This window comes from Dendrobates tinctorius, unplaced genomic scaffold (assembly GCF_039654945.1).
Source record: "Dendrobates tinctorius isolate UK_male_01 unplaced genomic scaffold, ASM3965494v1 ptg000287l, whole genome shotgun sequence".
Lineage (NCBI taxonomy): Eukaryota > Metazoa > Chordata > Amphibia > Anura > Dendrobatidae > Dendrobates > Dendrobates tinctorius.
Window position 1 is genome coordinate 1,258,786 of NW_027361954.1, and position 9,480 is coordinate 1,268,265.

Below are 9,480 nucleotides of genomic sequence, written 5' to 3' on the forward strand. Positions count from 1 at the left end.
GGGGGGAGGGGAAGCTCAGCACAGTGTATGGGGTCAGCTGTGTGGGGCATGGCAGGGATACAGGCTGTCCCGGTGGGGTGGGGGGAGGGGAAGCTCAGCACAGTGTATGGGGTCAGCTGTGTGGGGCATGGCAGGGATACAGGCTGTCCCGGTGGGTTGGAGGCAGGGGTAGCTCAGCACAGAGTATGGGGTCAGCTGTGGGGGGCATGGCGGGGATACAGGCTGTCCCGGTGGGTTGGAGGGAGGGGTAGCTCAGCACAGAGTATGGGGTCAGCTGTGGGGGGCACGGCAGGGATACAGGCTGTCCAGTTGGGGTGGAGGGAGGGGATGCTCAGCACAGTATATGGGGTCAGCTGTGGGGGGCACGGCGGGGATACAGGCTGTCCCGGTGGGTGGGAGGGTGAGCTGACATGCAGGGGGCTGTGTTATCACTGCTGTGAACACTAGCAGGGCTTAGAATAGAAATAATAGTAAAATACAATAATTCGATAATTCATTTTTTTTTCTTTCCCTGTTTGTCATTAGCTAACAGAGCATAACCCACAGGTAACACTTGAGGAAGCCGCCACCGCGCGCTGTGTCTGCTGGAACCATACACTCATGGATGAAGATTCATATTTAATGTATTAATAGGATTTAGAATAAAAATAATTTTAAAATTCAATAATTTCCTTTTTTTTTTCAACTAGTTAACAAGGCATCTCAGAGACTGAACTGGCTCCATGTGGCAAGGACAACAAATTTCCCTGCTGGACGACATCACGATGGAGGGACGATGCTCTCCGGCCTCCATCATAATGTGGACCAGCTAGCCTCTTCATCCTTTGTTTGGGTAAGTAAAAATCCATGTACGTATCGTCAAAGTAGCTGTCATGACACGTACATTCATGTATGTGTATACATGTATATACAGTCACCTGTCATGACACCAGAGAGCTGTGTGGCTCTGTAGCACTCTCCAGCACCACACAGCGTCCTACACAGCATTGCGGCCTGCCCCCGGGCTCCTGCAGCCCCTGACAACCTGCCCCCGGGCTCCTGCAGCCCCTGACAACCTGCCCCCGGGCTCCTGCAGCCCCTGACAACCTGCCCCCGGGCTCCTGCAGCCCCTGACAACCTGCCCCCGGGCTCCTGCAGCCCCTGACAACCTGCCCCCGGGCTCCTGCAGCCCCTGACAACCTGCCCCCGGGCTCCTGCAGCCCCTGACAACCTGCCCCCGGGCTCTGCCGCAGAGTCCCTGGCAGTGCCGCAGAGTCCCTGGCAGTGCCGCAGAGTCCCTGGCAGTGCCGCAGAGTCCCTGGCAGTGCCGCAGAGTCCCTGGCAGTCTCACTCAGTGCCTGTGATAAGAGTGGTCCCTAAAATGTGGGGGGGCGCCGTGCCCTCACCCTCCGAAAAATCTCCCCTTCCATGCCAATTGGCACGTCGAGGGCCCGGTAAGCGACGGCCATTTGCCACGGTCGTTACCCGGTTCTCGACATGCCAATGCCATCAGGCAAGTCGAGGTCTGGGTAAGAAACGTGGCTATACCACGTATGTTACCGGGATCTAGATACTATCCTGTGGATGGAACGTGGGGGGGAGCTCGCGGTTCTGGGTCTGTTTCTCTTGAACCACAAGTCACAGCAACCCAGTTTTGGTGTCTTTTTCGTAGTGGAGACTCTCAGCTGTCCACCCTGGGAGCGACTAATGTCTGGCTCTTACGGCACGGGAGTGGTGGTCCTCAGAGCCAGGGCCTAGGTTCTCCGGAACCGCAAGTCGCAGCCGGGCGAAACGGGTCTTAAAATCTGGGGAATTCCCTCGGTTTTCATCCCCCAAAGTGGCTCGTCACTGTGCGCTTAGGCTAGCCGGCTCTCATCCTCAGTATGTCACATTCAACAGTGAGAGCCGGCTAATGGTGCAGGCTTGAGGGGGAACAAATGCCCAACAGAGCAGCACACAGCCCCAATAAATATTTCCCCACATCAGTCTGGTAATTAGATTTCAAATGACACCCCAGTGGCCCCTCTGGCTTTACCAGAAGTCGCACCAGGGGCCCAATATCTGATTTGGACAGCAGATTTGAAAAGACATTTTGAGGCCTTGGGTCGGTTTTGAGCTTCTGAAACCCCACAACTACCCAGCAGAAGGTACCAGGCCAACCAAACTTGGCAGGAAAATTGTCCAGGATGCCTCCTACAAACAGAGACATCACTTGTCCCCCTGCTGCCCAGGGAATTTGAATTCTGGGGTCAGAGCATGGCTGTCCATTGATGAAAAGGATCCTGGTGGTGCAGGCTTGAGGGGGAACAAATGCCCAACAGAGCAGCACACAGCCGCAATAAATGTTCCCTCACATCAGTATGGTAATTAGCTTTCAAATGACACCCCAGTGGCCCCTCTGGATTTTACAGAAGTCGCACCAGGGGCCCAATATCTGATTTGGACAGCAGATTTGAAAAGACATTTTGAGGCCTTGGGTCGGTTTTGAGGTTCTGAAACCCCACAACTACCAAGCAGAAGGTACCAGGCCAACCAAACTTGGCAGGAATATTCTCCAGGATGCCTCCTTCAAACAGAGTCATAACTTGTCCCCCTGCTGCCCAGGGAATTTGAATTCAGGGGTCAGTGCATGGCTGTCCATTGATGAAAAGGATCCTGGTGGTGCAAGCTTGAGGGGGAACAAATGCCCAACAGAGCAGCACACAGCCCCAATAAATGTTCCCTCACATCAGTCTGGTAATTAGCTTTCAAACCACACCCCAATGGCCCCTCTGGCTTTACCAGATGTCGCACCAGGGGCCCAATATCTGATTTGGACAGCAGATTTGAAAAGACATTTTGAGGCCTTGGGTCGGTTTTGAGGTTCTGAAACCCCACAACTACCCAGCAGAAGGTACCAGGCCAACCAAACTTGGCAGTAATATTGTCCAGGATGCCACCTACATACAGAGACATGACTTGTCCCCCTGCTCCCCATGGAATTTGATTTCAGGGGGTCAGAGCATGGCTGTCCATGGATAAAAATGGTCCTGGTGGTGCAGGCTTGAGGGGGCACAAATGCCCAACAGAGCAGCACACAGCCCCAATAAATGTTCCCTCACATTTGTGTGGTAATTTGCTTTCAATTAACACCCCAGTGGCCCCTCTGGCTTTACCAGAAGTCGCACCAGGGGCCCAATATCTGATTTTGACAGGATGCCTCACAGAGACATCACTTTTCCCCCTGCTCCCCATCGAATTTGATTTCCTACCAAGTTTGGTTGGCCTGGTACCTTCTGCTGGGTAGTTGTGGGGTTTCAGAACCTCAAAACCGACCCAAGGCCTCAAAATGTCTTTTCAAATCTGCTGTCCAAATCAGATATTGGGCCCCTGGTGCGACTTCTGGTAAAGCCAGAGGGGCCACTGGGGTGTCATTTTAAAGCTAATTACCAGACTGATGTGAGGGAACATTTATTGGGGCTGTGTGCTGCTCTGTTAGGCATTTGTGCCCCCTCAAGCCTGCACCACCAGGATCCTTTTCATCAATGGACAGCCATGCTCTGACCCCAGAATTCAAATTCCCTGGGCAGCAGGGGGACAAGTGATGTCTCTGTTTGTAGGAGGCATCCTGGACAATTTTCCTGCCAAGTTTGGTTGGCCTGGTACCTTCTGCTGGGTAGTTGTGGGGTTTCAGAACCTCAAAACCGACCCAAGACCTCAAAATGTCTTTTCAAATCTGCTGTCCAAATCAGATATTGGGCACCTGGTGCGACCTCTGTTAAAGCCAGAGGGACCACTGGGGTGTCATTTGAAAGCTAACTACCAGACTGATGTGAGGGAACATTTATTGGGGCTGTGTGCTGCTCTGTTGGGCATTTGTTCCCCCTCAGGCCTTCACCACCTGAATCCTTTTCATCAGTGGACAGCCATCCTCTGACCCCTGAATTCAAATTCCCTGGGCAGCAGGGGGACAAGTGATGTCTCTGTTTGAAGGAGGCATCCTGGACAATATTCCTGCCAAGTTTGGTTGGCCTGGTACCTTCTGCTGGGTAATTGTGAGGTTTCAGAAGCTCAAAACCGACCCAAGGCCTCAAAATGTCTTTTCAAATCTGCTGTCCAAATCAGATATTGGGCCCCTGGTGCGACTTCTGGTAAAGCCAGAGGGGCCACTTGGGTGTCATTTGAAAGCTAATTACCAGACTGATGTGAGGGAACATTTATTGGGGCTGTGTGCTGCTCTGTTGGGCATTTGTTCCCCCTCAAGCCTGCACCACCAGGATCCTTTTTTATCAATGGACAGCCATGCACTGACCCCAGAAATCAAATTCCCTGGGCAGCAGGGGGACAAGTGATGTCTCTGTTTGTAGGAGGCATCCTGGACAATATTCCAATATGAAACGTGAATATACTACGTGTGTTACCGGGCTCTCGATACTATCCTTTGGATGGAACGTGGGGGGAGCTCGCGGTTCTGGGTCTGTTTCTCTTGAACCACAAGTCACAGCAACCCAGTTTTGGTGTCTTTTTCGTAGCGGAGACTCTCAGCAGTCCACCCTGGGAGCGACTAATGTCTGGCGCTTACGGCACGGGAGTGGTGGTCCTCAGAGCCAGGGCCTAGGTTCTCCGGAACCGCAAGTCGCAGCCGGGCGAAACGGGTCTTAAAATCTGGGGAATTCCCTCGGTTTTCATCCCCCAAAGTGGCTCGTCACTGTGCGCTTAGGCTGCGGAGCTACCCAGCAAAAAGATGAAAACGTCGGCCATTTTGACAGGGAGCGGGGGGTGCGAAACATTTTCCCCCTGGCATGTGATATGTCAATCGAATAGAGAATTTCACCCAGAAAACAATGGCGTGCTTTTTTTCCACGTTGCGTTAGTGGTTTTCGATTTAATGTGGCGTTTTACTTTTGTTTTAGGCAAAATGAATGATATTCTCCAAAAGTGCCAGCGAGAAGAGGGGGCCCTGAAATGTGTGGGGGGGCACCGTGCCCTCACCCTCCGAAAGATCTAGTGGCCGACTGCCACCGCCACGGAGATATGATCGATTTCCAATGCATGTCTACAAGAAAAACATGCCAAAACTTCGAGGGTTCAATGGTCTGATGCTAGCCCTTTTACGGGAAGAAATCCCAAGGTGTGCACTTCAAATAGACACCAAAAGCATGTGGCTGCAAATTGTGGTTCCAGAGAAATGAGACCAAGACCTCCGGCACCCAAGGTTCAATGCAAATTGGATGGTCAAGGCCTGGTTAACGAACGGGGCGTGTATGCGGCTGTTACCCGGATCTCGATATAGTAATTTAAATGGAACGGAGATACCACTTTGATTAGGTGGTTACACTTCCTCTTGTACCTAGGTGGCACAAGAAGACGTGGAGCTGCCTTTTTCTTGCAGTGACTAGGGTTCGAATCCTTTTATTGTTTAACTCAATATTTATTTTTCTATTTCTTTAAGGGGTGTGTTCTTAAACTTGAGTAGTGACAGCACAGCCAATCATGATGAGGAGGAAGTTGAGGTGAGGATTTGAATATGGGGCATGTCTTTACTTGCTTTCAAACTGCCTACGAGGAAAGATGGCTGAGAGACAAACTGTAAGTACATAAATCAGCAACCCGGTTTTGGTGTCTATTTGAAGTGCAGTGCCTGGGCTTTCTTCCCCTAAAAGCGCTAGTGTCCAGGGCTTATGAAGGCAGAGCAGTGACCCCAGATTTTGGGCATTTTTTTTCTCATAGATATGCATTGGAAAGTGGATAAGGGTGGTCCGTTTTGGGCAAATTTCTCTGGAATTCAAGTCACTGCAGGGCAGTGAGGGTCTTAAAATTTCTGGGAGACTCTGTACTCACCCTGTTAAAGATCTAGATTCTGTGTGCATCAGCCACGGAGATATAATCGCTTAGCTCCCTATGATGAATCCCATTAATTTAGGACTTTGACAATTTTTTCACCTACAAATTACCAGAAGTCCTAAATGAATGGCATAGTAGGAAAAGCGCACTGGCAAATAGTACATGTGTTGATGAGCATGCTTCCTATAATTTATAGCATTTTTTACAGAGAGGCTTCAAAATGGCACATGCTCTGAAGTACAATTCGAATTGACCCAGATTCCTTGTCCTTAACTATGTGCACATGCTGCGGATTATGTGCGGATTCATCCGCGCGGATTTTGTAAAATCCGCAGGTGAAACCGCAGGTCAAAAGACCTGCGGTTTTACCTGCGGATTGCTCTGCGGTTTTGCCCTGCGGTTTTTCATCTCCTCAATGGAGGAGATGGCAAACCGCAGGAGAATCCGCAGAAAGAATTGACATGTCAATTCTTTCTGCGGATTGAAAACCGCAGATAATCCGCGAGGAAAATTCCGCACCGTCTGCACTGCGGTTTTTGATTCCCATAGGGAATCATGGTACTGTACACCGCAGCAAAAACTGCTGCGGGTCCGCAGCGGCCAAAACCGCTGCGGAACCGCAGCAAAATCCGCAGCGTGTGCACACAGCCTAAGATGTCTTTATTTTTTGTAGGATTTTGCACACTACAATTATGAAGAATCATTGGTCCATGTTTCCCAAAAAAGAGGTGGGTTGAATCATAAAAGAACATGAGGCTGTGGTGTCACATGCAATATTTAATAGCATTTCATATTCGGTTTCAGCTATTTCTGATGTAATGGTGAAAAAGTGAAGCGTTCCAGGGAGGTGGAGGTGTTTACCATACAGGTAATGTTCTGCTCACATATTCATCCACGTTCCCATTTGTTCTCCATCCTCTTAACCACATTACTCTCTCTGTAGGTCAGAGGTTGGCGTCGGTACAGAATGTTAAAACTGATAAACGATGCCCTGGAACATCAGGATGAAGCATACCAGTTGAAACCCAAGGTACGGAGTCCTGTTAAATTACTTTTACGCGGGATGATTTATCAGGCTATTACGCCCATCTAGCACCTCGATTGTCAATGTGACTTTACACACAACTATTAAGCAACTGTCGCTCAGTAGTCGGTGATGAGCGACTATCGTTCCAATTGTGCACGACCACACACCGGACACTAAATGATATTCCCTCAGTCACTCAGATCATGCAGTGTTGTTTTGTTTGGCTGAGTACATGCTATCGCCAGTATTTCATTAGCACACTGGCTGGGGAACAGTTCCAGTCTTTTGTCTGCACTGCATTAGCACTGTGAAGAGGTTTGTACTACACCACGATGCATGACACTTCACCAAATAGCACTCCGGTATATGATAAAAGGGTTAAACGCTCACCCGAATGCTGACCGAGGCATCCTGCAGTACTTCAGGACCTTCAACAGCATCAGAGATCATTTGATCTCCAACATCATTGAAGGTCCTGCAAGAAGCCTCATTGAGCAGCGGTGTCATTCAGGTGTGTAAAGCCAGCCCTTTGATTTAAAAAAAAAAAAAAAAAAGTGACAATGAACACTGAGCAACTTCTAGATCAGCAATCTTGGGCAGAAAACAAGTATTTTGCTCTGAAGGTACACAGCCTATCAGTACAGGATCCATTAAAGTTGTTCACTGACTGGGGTGGGAGGTGGTAGGGGAGGTAGTGAAGAAAAAATAAAATAAAATCAGTTGGAAAAAAAACTTGCACATCTCCACAGCCAGGTTGTCTACATTCAACCCTTCTGATTGCAGGCACAGACATCTCAGAACCTCCCATATAACAAAGGAGATAAGAGTTGGTGTGTAGAAAACATTGCTATGCGGAGGGGTAGACATTACATTTTTATAAAATAAAATGAGCAAACTCCACATAGCAAAGTTTTCTACAGCCCTTAACTTGTTATCTCCTTTCCTATCTGCTACTATTGTGACCTGACTCGCAGCCTAAGGCTATGTGCACACGGGGAAAATCCTCCTGCGGATTTTTCTGCGCAGAATTCACGAAATCCGCAGGTCAAATGAGCTGCATTTTTCCTGCGGATTTCTTCCTTTTTTAGTGCAGTTTTGATGCGGTTTTTCAGTGCGGTTTTCCCCCTGCGGTTTTTGAGAATGGGGAGATAGAAAACCGCACAAAAGAAGTCACATGCAGTTGTTTGAAAACCGCACACCCACTTTCTGCAGCGTCTGCACAGATTTTTTTTTTTCCATAGATTTACATGCTACTGTAAATCACTGTGCGGTTCTGCGGGAAAAATGCATCGTGTGCACATGGCCTAAAAGCATCTTTGATTACAGTATATAATGTATAATATTTTGTGGGTGACAATGTTGCCGAGGTGCCATACCAGACTGTCACTATGTATAATGTTGCACTGTGCAATATTGATCAAATTTTTTTCTCTCCCCAGTTTGGATACGGTTTCACAAATTGGCAATAATGAAGATGGAGAAAGGAAGCTATGCCATTGCTGTAAAGCACAGGAATAAGACCAAATATAGTTTTATGTTTGTTTCTCTAAATAACATGACGTTTGCTTTGGTTTTGTTCCCTTTTCTATAGTATAGTGGTGATATGAATATGATATGTACATGTCAGCATACCCTGTGGACTTTTTCTACTGTGAATTTTAGGAGCTTGACACTTGGACAATGAATAATGATGAGGTGTCCGTGTGACCAGAGGTTACAGAATGCAATTGTACCCATTGTATCTGATGAGGTTATTCTCATATGTGTTTTTCTGTCACAGGCCAGAAAAAGGAGATGAAAGTAGAATGGTCCTGGATAATCAGACAGTGCATGCACTAGGGCTCATGCCTTGTCTTTCAGGCAACTAACTCACAGCTATGTGAATACAGCTACAAGCAAGCTAAAGTACTTAATGACTAGTAGGGAGTGAGAGGTGCTATAAAAGTACAGAGTACCTGAAGGCCATGAGTACAAAGATGGCTTTACAAACCCTAATACCATTAAACAAGTCTTCTATAGCCCACACACAACTACAACATAGCCAGCTTAAATAATATTTTATTGAATTAAAACGAAAGCTCAAACTGTTAAAAATATAATTCAAATAAGAGTGCATTTACTCAGGCAATTAATCCAGTGACATTGTCAAGGGATGGGCCTTAAATTTATCAGCTCAGATCCCTGTGCATAGTCCTCACTTTGGCCATGATGCCAGAGCAATTGACAGGTTTTTTTCATCATTGCTGATAGCCCTAGGCCTTAAAAGCGTACAAATTTTTATATATATATATACTGTGACAGATCTGTCACTTCTCTGTGTGCGAAATTCACAGTAAATATGCAGGTGACTACATTGCATATTTACTGCAACGTGTACCAGTTTTACGTGCAAGAACCATCCATACGCATGTGTGGATCAGCCCTTGGAATCCCCTGTTTCTCTATATATATATATATATTACACACACACATTGGAAAGAAACAGGGGATTCCAAGGGCTGAGCCACACATGCGTATGGATGGTTCTTGCACATAAAACTGGTACACGTTGCAGTAAATATGCAATGTAGTCACCTGCATATTTACTGTGAATTTTGCACACAGAGAAGTGACAGATCTGTCACTTCTGTGTTTTAACCCTGTAACATCTT

General features: G+C 47.7%; 1 long non-coding RNA gene across 1 annotated transcript; it reads left to right on the plus strand.

Moving 5' to 3' along the window:
* The first annotated feature begins 339 nt into the window (after positions 1-339).
* LOC141072826 (uncharacterized) lies at positions 340-6,674 on the plus strand. The gene is made up of 3 exons (XR_012226873.1): positions 340-832; positions 5,411-6,530; positions 6,607-6,674. It is a non-coding gene; the product is annotated as an uncharacterized lncRNA (long non-coding RNA).
* Positions 6,675-9,480: the final 2,806 nt, after the last annotated feature.